We start from the raw sequence: 13,180 nt of genomic DNA on the forward strand, positions 1-13,180 counted from the left end.
CTCGGGCATTGCGTGGACCAGCATTGCCGCAGCCGCGACGTTCTGGCTGGCGCGATTGAAGACTAGAGGTTGCTCGCTCCCTTCATCGTCATGGATGCGGTGATGCACATCGTGGGCTCTTCGTCGGGCTCCCCCACCTTCGCCGCGGCCTCGCTGTTCCTGTTCAAGAGAGTCCCGAAGCTGCTGTAGAAGGAGTTGGTCTTGTTCGACCTTGGCCTGGAGCTCACGGAGCTGCTCTAGGTCTGGGCGCTGAGGTCGTGCAAGAGCGACGTTCTCATTTCGTGCGGCCGGCAGGACATTGCGTGGGGGTGTGACGGCGCCCGCCCCTAGACAAAGTGGGGAGCGGCTACCTGCCCCCTCATCCTCTTCGCCTGCCCTCGGCATCCCGAGCCCAACGTGGAAACACTCGCGAGTGGGGTCGTAAGTGCCTTCGTCGTTGGAGTCGGAGCAACCGAAGCAGTAGTCGCTTGTGGCCAAGAACTGTCGCAAAGCCCCAGGGTCGTGGAGCCCGGAGAAATCCACTCTGGGCCATGCCTCGTCCTCATCCGGGGAGTCGGCATGGGTGCTTAGGTCAAGACCGAAGCGCTGGCAGCACTCTGAGGGATCCTCGTGAGTGGTAGCGTATGCGTAGGCGTAAGAAGCAGCGGCATTTCTCAACCCAAAGGGGTATGAGGATGGTGCCGTTGCCAGATTCTGCTCCGCCGAGGTCGGTTTGTCAGGGAGTGGTGGAGTGGAGCTTGATGACTGGGCACCATCGCAAGCCACCGGCGATTTCCCTTTGTCCAAGCTCAGGCCAGACAGGTCCCCGGCCAGGGACCCCGTACCAACAGCTGGTCGTAGGATATCGGCGGGGAGTGGCATGCCGCCCCGGGTTCGCGTAGCATCGAGGTGGCCCTGCTCACGTCGTGCCTGGCGAGCGTGGCGAGAGCGGCCGCCCGGGCGTCGCCTGCGCCTGGGCTGCCGGTGCGTAACTTTATCGTCGGACGGCGGGGCTCGAGGAGTGAGGAGTACCATGTCATACTCATGCCCTAGGAACAAGAACTCTAGGCTCCCAAACCAAACTACGGTGCCAAGACGCAATGGCCGTACCGGGTCTGCCATCCGGAACCTGCTGGGATGACGAAACTGACACGCAGAGGCCCCTACCTGGCGCGCCAACTGTCGGTGTTTTGGACCGAGGGGTCCTCGACCGACTAGTGAATTTGTTCTGCGTGCTCCCGATTTCGGATGGTGATGCAAAGAGACACAAGGTTTATACTGGTTCGGGCAATCGGCGCCCTACGTCCTGTCTGAGGGATAGAACTTATATTCCTTGCACCGAAGTGCTCATAGTAGGGGGTTACAAGCTAAGGGAGAGAGGGAACTAGTCCCAGGTCTCGGCAGGGTGTGAGTGGGCCGTTTGAGATGTTGCTCTCAAGCGGCTGGAATGTGTGCATGTGTGTATGTGTTATCTGGTCTTTCTTCTTCCTCTCTCTCTAAGAGGCCCAAGTCCTCTCCTTTTATAGTTGAAGGGAGGACGAGGGCAGTACATGTATCACTATGCGACGTCGTGCCAATAGGAGTGGCACGTTCGAACCCTGTGGCCCGTTCCAGTGGCGGCGTGTCATAGGAGCGATCCGTCCTTAGAATACTAGAGCGGCGTGGTTGTCCCATTAGGTCCTGTGCGTCGTGGGAACCCCGGGAATGTCTCGGAGCGGATGTGGCGGCGAACGTGCAAGCCCTGGTGGATAGATTGTGCGTGAGGCTGAGACCTGGTCGGTGCCGAGGCTTGTACTGCGGTGGGGGGGTCTCGGTAGGCACGAACCCCGAGATTGCCGAGGCCCCGGTGTACAGTGCCGAGGCCTTGGGCGGGCGGCGGGTCGTGGACACAGTGCTGGGACACAGTGGCCGGTAACCCCCGCCGTGCCTTGTCCCAGCCGTCATACCCTGTCCCAGGCGCTGATCGTGGACACAGTGCTGGGACACAGTTGCCGGTAACCCCCGCCGTGCCTTGTCCCAGCCGTCATACCCTGTCCCAGGCGCTGATCGTGGACATAGTGCTAGGACACAGTGGCTGGTAACCCCCGTCGTGCCCTGTCCCAGCCGGTACGGTGCTGATGCGACTTCGGGTCACGTCGGCCATTCTGTGACGTTGAGCCGCTGTCCGGCTAAGATTGCGGGAGTGGTTGAAAGTATTAATGAGACGTGACGCGCTGTCGGGAGGGTCGGCCGAGGCAGGGGGCGACGGACCGCGGACGAGTCGGCCTCGAGCGACACGGAGAATGAGGCCTCGCGCGAGACGGAGATCAGGCTCCTTGCCGAGGCCTCGCGCGAGAGGCCTCGCGCGATACGGAGAATGAGGCCTCGCGCGAGACAGAGATCAGGCTCCTTGCCGAGGCCTCGCACGAGAGGCCTCGCGCGATACGGAGAACGCGCTTCCTGCCGAGGCCTTTCGTGGAGAGCCTCGGGCGGGGCGGAGACAGCGTTCCTTTGTCGAGGCCTTCCCTAGGGAGCCTCGCGCGAAGCGGAGTTGGCGTCAGGATGCCGAGACCTCTTGCTCGAGGCTCGAGGCGAGGAGGGGGAGGACCCGGTGGGCTTGGCCGTGGCGGGTGAGGGGCCCACGACTTACCTTCTAGCTTTTTCTTTTTTAATGGGGATTTAGCAACCCATTTTGATGTTTTGCTTGGGGTACCCCATTCTAAGATACCCGACACCTATTAAACTTTAGTTTCTGGATCAAACACCCCAAGCCCTGTAAACTCGCATGTTCTTGGATAGGAGTATTAATTATTGTTGGCTGCAGCTGCCACGGTTCTGGTGGGTACTCCGTATTTGATGATGATTTTGTTAATCTGATTATGATGATGGCCCGAAACAAACTATACTCCTACTCATCGCTAGTATATTGTCCGTACTAACGCTACGAGATATTTTATAATGCAAATCAAACAAGCAAAAGGCAAGACATATCTTGATATTCAAGTATAGAATGAGATATTAAGATTCATAGTAGACATGGACGTACGACCCGCACGTGTGTCTATCAAATAAAAGAATTTATTAATGAATAAGATAATAACAAGAAAATTGACAAGTCAAAACATGAAAATTAGAATATGTCTTTAAAAAAATCATTTTATTATGAAAATTCAGATCTCCTACATAATCATTAATTATTTTGTAGGTCCTAACTAAATTAGCAACATTGCCACATCTACTAATCCCCACTTTTCATCACCTTAGTGTATTAACCATCTCACCAGTAACCAAACCACATGAAAGCTATACAGCACAGACAACCTGATTGATGTAGCACGTTTACATCTGAGAAGTACATAGACATCAATACTCAAGAGCCGAGTACCTGTACAAGAGTAGTTTGTTAGCCAGTTTACATCTGGTGTTAGCTAATATAACAGTTACATGAAGCAAATAATGTGTTACAGAGAACAATCCTTGGCAACAAAAATAATTTTTTCTTACTTCTTAAATGGTATTGACATATTGGCAAATAACTTGCATTGCGCTTTCTCTATAGCAGACAGTAACAAAAACAAATTGCAAAAGAAAGATCAAATTATTACAAACATTGGTGGCTAGCTGCCTAGGAGCCTTCCCCACCAATGAAATTGCTAGATGTTTGCTTAGTCATGGATAGGCATGTCTTCGGTCACACAGTAAAGAACCACCTTTCAAATATATTAAAAACAAACCTGCAATACAGGAAAGCATTTTCAATCAATCAAAAGATCAGAAGACCCTCACGAACAAGAAGAGTGAATTTTCAGTCACTTTTGCAGGTATGCCTAACTACACACCATATAGTTGCAGTCAATTCAGAAGCCATCATCAGTCATTTACCTGCAGAAAATTCCACTGTCATTCCCTCCTTTTTTGTTGCATTGTTTGGCTGCATCGATCTGGTAAAAAACAAACCCTTTCTCCAAAGCAGTGTCAAAATAATTAGAGGGCTAATAAGTACTTGAAGGGATTATAAGACACTCACATTACTTGATTCACCCAATATAGTTGTGTCCTCAAAATCCCCTATATATATGGCCATGCTCCAAGAACTGATGTGTCGGAATAGAGACAAGGACAACACAAAGAACCCAACAGAAGATGAAGGCACGCAAGAGATTAGACAAACGAAGGAACTTCAATCATGACTGAACAGCAGAGGGACTAAAGCAAAGATGACACCTTGAATTGAAACCAAGTAAAGATGACGACGACAAGGTGAGGATTGCCCAGACGGACTTGCTGACGATGTCGCGCGGCGTCCACCCCTGAGGGACAACCAGTTAAAAATGTCTACTATATATATTGTTCTAGGAATCGACATCTGGACCAATGCATATGTACAGAATAGAGACCCCTTCCATCAAAAGAAAGGATGCAAATAGAGTATAGAAATTTATCAAATTACAAGAGATGATGCAACTACTCGCTTAATAGTCAAGATATTAGTAACTGCAAACAACAAAGAAAATCAGCAGACTAAGGAAAATATATGTTGAAGTGTCAAACGAAATAATTTCAATCTTGCAATTAGTAACTAACTAATACGAAAGGATGCAAATAGAGTGTAGAAATTTATCAAATTACAAGATATGATGCAACTACTCGTCTCGTCAGAGACGCATTTCGTAGGACACATGAAAAGCAAAAACTATGATGGCACAGACATACTACGCATGGGACCTGGCATCACCAATCACCATAACTATAGCAAGCGATTAGCTGCTGATCCATGAGTGGTAGACTGGCATCACTCTATGCTCTATTTAACAAAACCAATAATTAATCGACACAATTGCCAAAGCATGCATATATCTGATTATCACACACCAGATTAGAACTTCGATGGGGTGGTGATACTTGCCTGTCCAGTCCAGTCCAGATTACTCGCGGCAGAGTGGAGCCATTATCGCCAGTTTTTTCCACCAATCAAAGCACGGCAAGGCAAATCTTGCCGCTAGAGCAACAATCGCCGCTCGCGGGCTAATCAGATCAGGACCAAACGACTACTCGATTGGGAATACCAAAACCTAACCCGAGCCAGGTCATCCTAGAAAACCAACTCACCAGATTCCTTTTCTCGTTTCTCGTGGAAGTAATCCATCTCGGGCATGGGCTTAGGCGGCACCTTGACGCGCTTTGCCCGCCCCCGAGTTGCAAGCTTCGTCGTCGCCGCCTTCGGCTTGGTCAAAGCACCGGCGGCGGCCTCCGACGGGTGCTTGCTCACGAGTGCCTACCGCCGATTGCCGTGCCGTGCCGCGTCCGTCGCCGAAGTAGGCCGCCGGAGCTAGAGAGGTTGTCGTCGCCGGGAACCAGGAGGCGGTTGACGTCGCGGTGTTTTTTCCTTTCCGCGGTCGGTTGAGGGAAGAGGATGATGTTCCAGTAGGGGATAATTCACGGTACCTTGTAAAAGTACCTCCTTCCGGGCTCCAATCCCTTCATGAGGCCGTTGAAGACGAATCCCGGATCCCTCCAGGCGACGCTGCTGTTCGCCGGCCAATCGCACATGTGCTTCTGCTCGTACGTGCTCACATGCGTGCCCACCTCCTTCCACTCCTTCTCGTCCTCCTTCTACAGCCCGTACCTGACGACCCTCTCCCCACGGTCGCCGCACACGAACAGGACCCGCATCTCGTCGACGCCATCCGCGAACGCGAGGTGCACCTGCTCGGGGCTGGTGGGGTCGCCGACGGAGACATCGGCTGAGACGGCGACGCGGTGCTTGCCGTGAGGGAGCGGGTTCCGGTCGTGGTCGATGTGGTGGTAGGAGAGTTCGAAGGTGGAGCTGGGGGCGCCCTCCCCGGCGACGATGGGTGCGAGTTGCCTGGTGAAGCAGAGGGCGAGGTCAGGGGCTTGGGTTGGGGCGGCGGCGTGGATCGGGACTGGAGGGTTGAAGGGGGGAACGAAAAAGCAAGAGAAGGCACTGGCGTCTACGCACGTGGGTGGGGTGGAGCGGTGAAGTAGGGAGATCGGGGGTGGGAGATTCAAAGAATATCGGCCGTCGGATGTGGTTGAGCAAGAAGAGAGAATGAGTGAGAGTTAATTTGGTGCGTACGTTTTTAATGTCATCTTTTTCTGTGTGTGTTTTGTGGAATGGACATAGTTTAGGTCGTGACTGTAGATGTGAAATTTATTTGGTAGCTGTAGAATAATTGTAAGTGGTGTATTATAGGGGTAGAGATAGAGATAGAGATAGAGATCGGAGTGTAGCACGCATGGCAGGCAAAGTCCTATCTATAGGATCGTCGTCATCCTCATCATCTCCCTGTCTCTCGGACGTATCTCCGGGATCGGTAGGCGCCGTATATGTCGAATGCCAAGTATATTTCTGAGACCCGGCACTTCAGTCTTGAGCAGCTGTCCAGCGATCTTCGGCTGTACTGTATGTATATAGGTACGCTGCCCATCAGCCCTTTGATTGCTTGATATGGCGCAACGTCCTTTTCACGAACCATAACTAACATTAACGAATCGCTGTAGTACAGGTTTACAGAACCAGCAGCAGCTAGCAAAGTTCCGGTTTGCTTGCGTGGCATACCAAGCTAGCTAGTACAGTAGGAGTAATAGGCTGCATGAGTACAAACCTACGAACGCTGCAGCTTGATTGATTATGACGTCCAAAACAGGTGTCTTCTCCATGCTTTCTCGATCGATTCTTAGACTTTAGGGGTGGGTGGATGTTTCATTTCAGTCTATTCTCTCTCACACAGATTGAATCATCTAAAAGCAGTCAAAGGCTGATCAACTGAACGGGCTGTAGGTCTGTTTGGACAGCGCATACGGTTGCTGCGCCTAAGTCGCGGCCCAATCAAAAGTTTGACGAATAAATCGCTCGCTACAATTTTGGCAGGTTTGGCGTAAAAAATGGCTTATATGGGGTTGGTGAGTTGTGGCAGTGCCTTAACTGTGGCAACGAACCAAACTCTGACAAAATTACAGCGTTGGAGTTGTGCCAGAGACGGTGGATCGGTTTGGTAACAAACCAAACACGTCCGAATGGTTCAAATAGTATTAAACAATCTTATCTTTCAACACTTGTGAATGGGAATAAGTCTTTGGAAGCCTTCAAGGGATACTCTTCTTCTAAACTATAGCATGTTCAACCAACATGATGTACAACTTCCTCTATGGTTTTACTCATCGAGATTTCTCATGAAAGGTATATATCAATACACATGTCATAGCTGTTTTTTTTTTCATCCTCGAGTTTCTTAAAGGACATATTCAAAACATAACATGCAACGCAACGTACATTTTATACTCCCATAGGTCTTTTTAGAAGGTATAAAAGACATATCATTCTTGGTCACTTATACCCTAGTTTTTTGGAAGGTTACTTTCCCATCTCAGTGCATTTCATCGCTCCACCAGAAATTCCTGTTGCCCCTACCGCAATGCTTATTCTTCATATACCGCCATTGTTTCTTCTCCAAGGAAAGAAGTTGACGACTCGTAGGCCTTCCACCTCCACGCGGCATTGCTCCGTCAGGCTTTCGACAATTGCAAAAAATTCCCCATTACCGGCTCCCGTTGGAGTCTGGGCCATGTCTCAATCCCAATCTGGCTGATCATCCTCTCGCGGACCAGACCAGTTACCAATCATCGCCATTTTATGATATTGCCTCACCAATTAGCTGATCAGATGTGAGCCCCTCCTTGGATGGGTTTCTCGTTTTGCTCCTTAGCCTAGGAGGTGTTAGCAACTGTTTCTGGTTGTTGTTTCCCCTCCCAAGGGCATGTCCACGGGATCACATGCATTGTCCTTTACAACTAGGCAAATCAAAATATGCTGCATCACTTTTCTTGATTTGTTTTCCACAAAGTTATAAAGGGGTTTTGATGACATGTCCATAAATATTTTCTCCTCAACTTTTCTCTCCTTTTTTTTTTTGAGTTAATTACTATATTGATGAATTGATCTCACAGCAGCAAGGAGTGGTACAAAACGTCTCGTGATCTGATCTATCCCCTGGTTAAGAGCCGACCTCGACGTCGGTTCCCATGTACAGATGCCGATCATAGAGATGGTTTCCATTCTCACTTTGTCTACCGTGCCATCTGATTTATTCAAGCGTTATTATGATTAAAGACGGTTCTCTGTTCCTGCATCTCGGCGGCTGTACGTGGCGAGTGACGACGCACGTGATAACACACATACAGACGAGACGATGCGTAGCGTATGTAAGTGACGCAACACGAGCGGCCGCTACCTACACGGCTACGTACACTGTATGCGTAGATCCATGTGGACGTGGTACTGGAACTGGTACGTGCGTCACCGCGAGGCCGCGGCCGGGGGGTCCCCTCCTTCCCGTCAGGACACGGGCACACGGGAGCGGCTGGGGGGTGGTCCATTGCCCACGGGCCACGGCGCCTCCCTTCACAATCACACGCGATGCGAGCCCCTGCTGAAGGGGCCCCGCCGGCGCCGCCTGCCCCGGCCGGCCGGGATCTTTTGCTGTGCGTGCTGGGGGTCCAACTCACTGACAGCGCGTGGAGCTGGGGCGACGGGACCGCCCTGCTCTGCAACCGGACGCGGGACGCGGGAACGGGACCATTGTCCTGTAGCTGTAGCTGTAGATGCCGTGCCGCGCTCCCGACCTCCCGTGCAGAATCTGACGGGGAGTCGAGGCCATGGGCGTGGTGTTGTGGTTACACGCCAGCATCCTGTTGCGCGCCAAATGATTGATGAGGATCGGATTTCGTCGCAAGAATAAGCTCGTGTTTAGTTGGGGAAAGTTAAGAATTTGGCTACTGTAACACTTTCGTTTTTATTTAACAATTAGTGTTTAATCATGGACTAATTAGACTTAAAACGTTCGTCTCGCGATTTCCAACCAAACTGTGCAATTATTTTTTTTCGTCTATATTTAATACTCCATGCATGTATCGCAAGATTTGATGTGATGATTACTGTAGCACTTTTTGGAAAGTTTTTTTTAAAAAACTAAACACGCTGTAACTCTATCTACATCTACGATCGATCGATGGGAAAACATCATGGATGTATGATACATGCTTCGCTGGTCCGGGACAAGCCCAACGAATTCCTGTGCCTTCCGTTCCGTGCATGTGCATGCCATTGCGGACTTGCGGTTGCGGCACCGTGCCCGTGAAATCTCAGAAGCACGCCGCCGAATTGTGTTAGCCCACTAGTTCAGATATCGGCTCCAGCGCCATCCAGCAGGCCGACGGCTACGCCCATCAAGGGTGAAGCCCAACTGAGAAAGGGCCGGGCCGATGGTAGCCGAGCCTATGTACGTACTACGAGGCGGGCCGTCGGAAGGTTAGTGGCTACCGGCTAGCAACTTTTAATATCAACATTTTATTATTTTCAAATAGCTTTACTTTTAAAAAAATCATATAGTATTATACAAGTATGACTAATCCAGTGATACTTATTAAGTATGCATATTTAACTAATTTGATAGGTGTGATTCTCTCTCTCTTGTAACTTGTATGCATCCTTCGACGATGAGCGTACGTTTTTATCTAACGACCGGAAAATGCAACTCGCTTACACACCAGTACACCACTCGACACAAAAAGCGGGCAGTCAAGTCTCGCCGCAGATATGATGTGCCATGCCGTGGTATGGCATTCATTCACCCACTTCTGCCACTGGCACAATTTGTTATGCAACAGGGGTACGTATTTGAGCATTATTCACCAGTTGCCTTCAAGCTAAGTGAGCAGTCGCATAATTCTTGGTTCATTACCTCTAGACTAGACAGACACCGCGTAAGTAAACGTTATATAAGCCGGATTGGGTCGGGTTAACGGGTAATTAACGGAAAGGAAACGAACTTTGGAACCGTTCATCTGCTCTGGAATCATCGTGCAGCTAGGCCAAAGTTCAACTGTCGACGCTCTGTAGGTAACGAATCGTTGCTACTCTTACGTACGTACTCCTACTCCGTAATAAAAAAAAAAAGTCTCTATAGGCCTCACGGCCGCGTCATGACTGAAAAGAGTAGGTATTGACAATTATGTATTTCACCATCACTCTGCAGGTAAAAAGAAAAAGAGGTGCCATTCAGTTCATGTCACTTTCTCAGTGAAATAAATGTATAGAGGTACAGTATATTATATGGCCCATTCAGCTTATTCCATATTCGGCAGCTTCTTTTTTTAAGCTATGATAATATTTTTTTCTCACAATAATTCAGTCAAAATAGTATTTTTCAGTTAGTTTCAATCAAAATTCTACCGACCGAACTGACCGAACTGGACCTATAAACAAACAGGACCTATAAATGTAATTGCGGTCAGCAAATCTAGGAGCGCAGATCTATCAGCCTCATGGCCCGCGTCATGGAGGAAGCATCATCGGCACGACCCTGTGTGATAATATATACAAATATAACTGCGGCCAGCAAACACGTAGGAGTGAGTGACACCTTTCGATTCCATTGTAGTACGATCCGAACGAGTGCGGTCTATCCGCCTCGCGGTCGCGTCAAGCAGTCCCGATCGTTCGTTGATTTTAGACAGGGTTAGCGGCCAGTCAAGCTCATAAACCAATCAGCAAAACAAACCGAAGGAGGAAACATCATCGCCACCAGCATCGAGCAAATCCTCGGGCGGCGCCGACACGTCATATCTCATCGCATCAACTGTCCTTCGTCGATACAAACGGTCATGGTTTATAAGTTATATTTTTTCAGTCAATAAGCAGTATTTTTTTATAATAAATCAATCAACAGTATTTTCAGCCATAACTTATGAGCCAAACGAACAGGAGATAGGAGTACGTACTATGTATGTATGCAAATGCAAAAGCTTGGCCGCACCGGGGCGTTCGTTCCCCGTGCTCGGCGATGGCGAACCCCACTCACTACTCCTAGTTGGCTTGGCTTTATTTGATAAAAAGGAAAAAAGAAAAAAGTTGGCTTTGGCTATGAAAATTGGTACCACCACGGCTCCACCACAGGAAAATTGGTACCATCACTGTTTCATCATGCCTGACGCGGCTCGACTGATTTGGCCGTGTCCTGTCGTCCTCGCGAGATGCTCTCCCGTTTTCACCACCGACTCATCATGCACGCCTGACTTGGCTGAATCCATTCGCTGGCAGTTGTTTAGGGAGACCTTGACGTGGTGTTCTGGTCACTGCTCCCTGGTCAAGGTCACGGGAGGACGAGAGAGCCAGCTCACCGTGGGGCCCCATCCACAAAGAGAGAGACACGCCACGTTTGGGCTGGTGATGTCCGTGCTACCGGCTGCATGTGACGCCAGCGGCCTGAAGATAGCGCCGTGATGTCACGGACGGTCCCGCTCCCCGCCCTGGTTTCCGTGTCGCGGCCGCGGGAGGGACCAGACCACCATCATTGTGCTTGCGGATTTTTCTCGTTCGCCCCGCGCTCAAAAATCCTGTGGAATTGGGGAAGCGGAAAAGGAAATCGTTGCGGGGATTTCTCCCCGGTGTGTGTGGTGGTCGATCGAGTCGAGTCGATGGAGTCATATAAAAAGAAAAGAATTAATCGGTTTTAGTCCTCTGAGCAACAATTATTGATCATGCATTCAACGACTGTACATCATGTGACTTGTGACATGGACATTACTAAAAAACCATCTATATGTTGTGTCCAGACTTTCCTTACTCCTCCATTTATTATTTTGTTATAAACTAATATAGGTGGGGTTTAAATCTAGGGACTAAAGTTTAGGACGTCACATTGAGTGTCACATGGGAGTGTCACATAGGAGTGTTCAGATAGTAATAATAAAATAAATTACACAAGTCTTTGTTAATCCGCGAGACGAATTTACTAAGTCTAATTAATCTGTCGTTAACACATGTTTATTGTAGCACCGCATTGTCAAATCATTGACTAATTATGCTTAAAAAATTCATCTCACAAAGCAGTTGCAATCTGTGCAATTAGTTATTTTTAGTCTATATTTAATACTCCATACATGTATTAAACATACGATGTGATATGGACTAAACCTTAGAAGAGAAACTAAACAAGGCCATAATATGGTATGGCACTGACATCAGTCTTCATCTTCCAGGAAGCTGGCAGAAAGGATCTATATAGGTACGGTATCTATATGGATTCAGCACTGTACCTAACCTAGCAACTTTAGAAAAGCAGGTTGCTGTGCTGCCAAATTGCAAGGTACTTACTCGTACTATAGAAGAAGTTAGGGGCTATTGCATCCATACCCCTATTTTATATTAATATTGTGATTTTATCCTTATTTTTTAACTTTATGAATTTGCCAATGCTTATTCAAAACGAAGCACCACTTTGCACCTATTTCGTCATCCTTCCCTAATGGTGTTAACTTTTGTACCAAAGGACAAATATGCCCTTGTGATTTTGCCCCTGGTTTTTAGAGCTATTTATGATTTTACCCCTAACTTGGGATAAGACACATATACTGTATTTTAAAAAAATGGTTATTATATTTGGTCAATTCAGATTTAATATTGGAAAAATTATTCACAAATCACATGTTGGGTGTCTATAGTAGTCATGTCCTGACTATGATACCCAAAAAGTTAGGAGCAAAATAACACGAATGGAAGGGAACATGAAAATTATTTCTACAATTTTAGCTAATGATAAATGAGTGGCAAATATCTAGGTATGATATAGGGTGACTCTAGTTTATTTAGAATTCTTCTAAGAATTTTTCTATAACTAAAAAGCTTAAATTTCATTTCCTGTGTACGTTTCCTATGTGCACATAGCATTTTCCCTACGGCTTAGAGTCTGACGCGTGTGGCCGGTCAGAGGTCAAAGCTGACTGACACTGTGCCTGTGCACCAATCTATAGACCTATCATCTTTCTCCCTTTGGTCTACGAAGACCGGGTCTACAGAGAGAGAAAGAGAGAGGGGGTGGGTCTCTATACCAATGATAGGCGGGACCTGTAAGGTGAGGTGTCGCCCGTCCATTGGCCAAGGCGACGTGCCCTGGGGCGAACAGCCTCGGTCCGTCCTCATCCCCTGTTGGCTCGGTCGCGGGAGAGGCAGAGAGAAAGTGTGAGAGAGAGGGAGAGAGGAAAAGGAGAGAGGAGGGAGCAAGGTAGAGAGAGCAAGCGGAGCAGCTGTGCGAGGGCGGAGAAGGAGAGCGAACAAGCAAAGTGGTGGCGAGAGGCAGAGGTGAGAGAGGGAGTTGCACGTCTACGCACCCGTAGCGTAGCACGCCCGCCGAGCGGCACCCGC

General features: G+C 48.8%; 1 long non-coding RNA gene across 1 annotated transcript; it reads right to left on the reverse strand.

The window, feature by feature from the left end:
* Nucleotides 1-3,648: 3,648 nt before the first annotated feature.
* Nucleotides 3,649-4,322, reverse strand: LOC136457832 (uncharacterized). The gene is made up of 3 exons (XR_010759823.1): nucleotides 4,183-4,322; nucleotides 3,798-4,052; nucleotides 3,649-3,692 (listed from the first exon to the last, which is right to left on the reverse strand). It is a non-coding gene; the product is annotated as an uncharacterized lncRNA (long non-coding RNA).
* Between the last annotated feature and the right edge of the window lie 8,858 nt (nucleotides 4,323-13,180).

The sequence above is a fragment of the Miscanthus floridulus genome, chromosome 6 (genome assembly GCF_019320115.1).
Source record: "Miscanthus floridulus cultivar M001 chromosome 6, ASM1932011v1, whole genome shotgun sequence".
Taxonomy (NCBI): Eukaryota; Viridiplantae; Streptophyta; class Magnoliopsida; order Poales; family Poaceae; genus Miscanthus; species Miscanthus floridulus.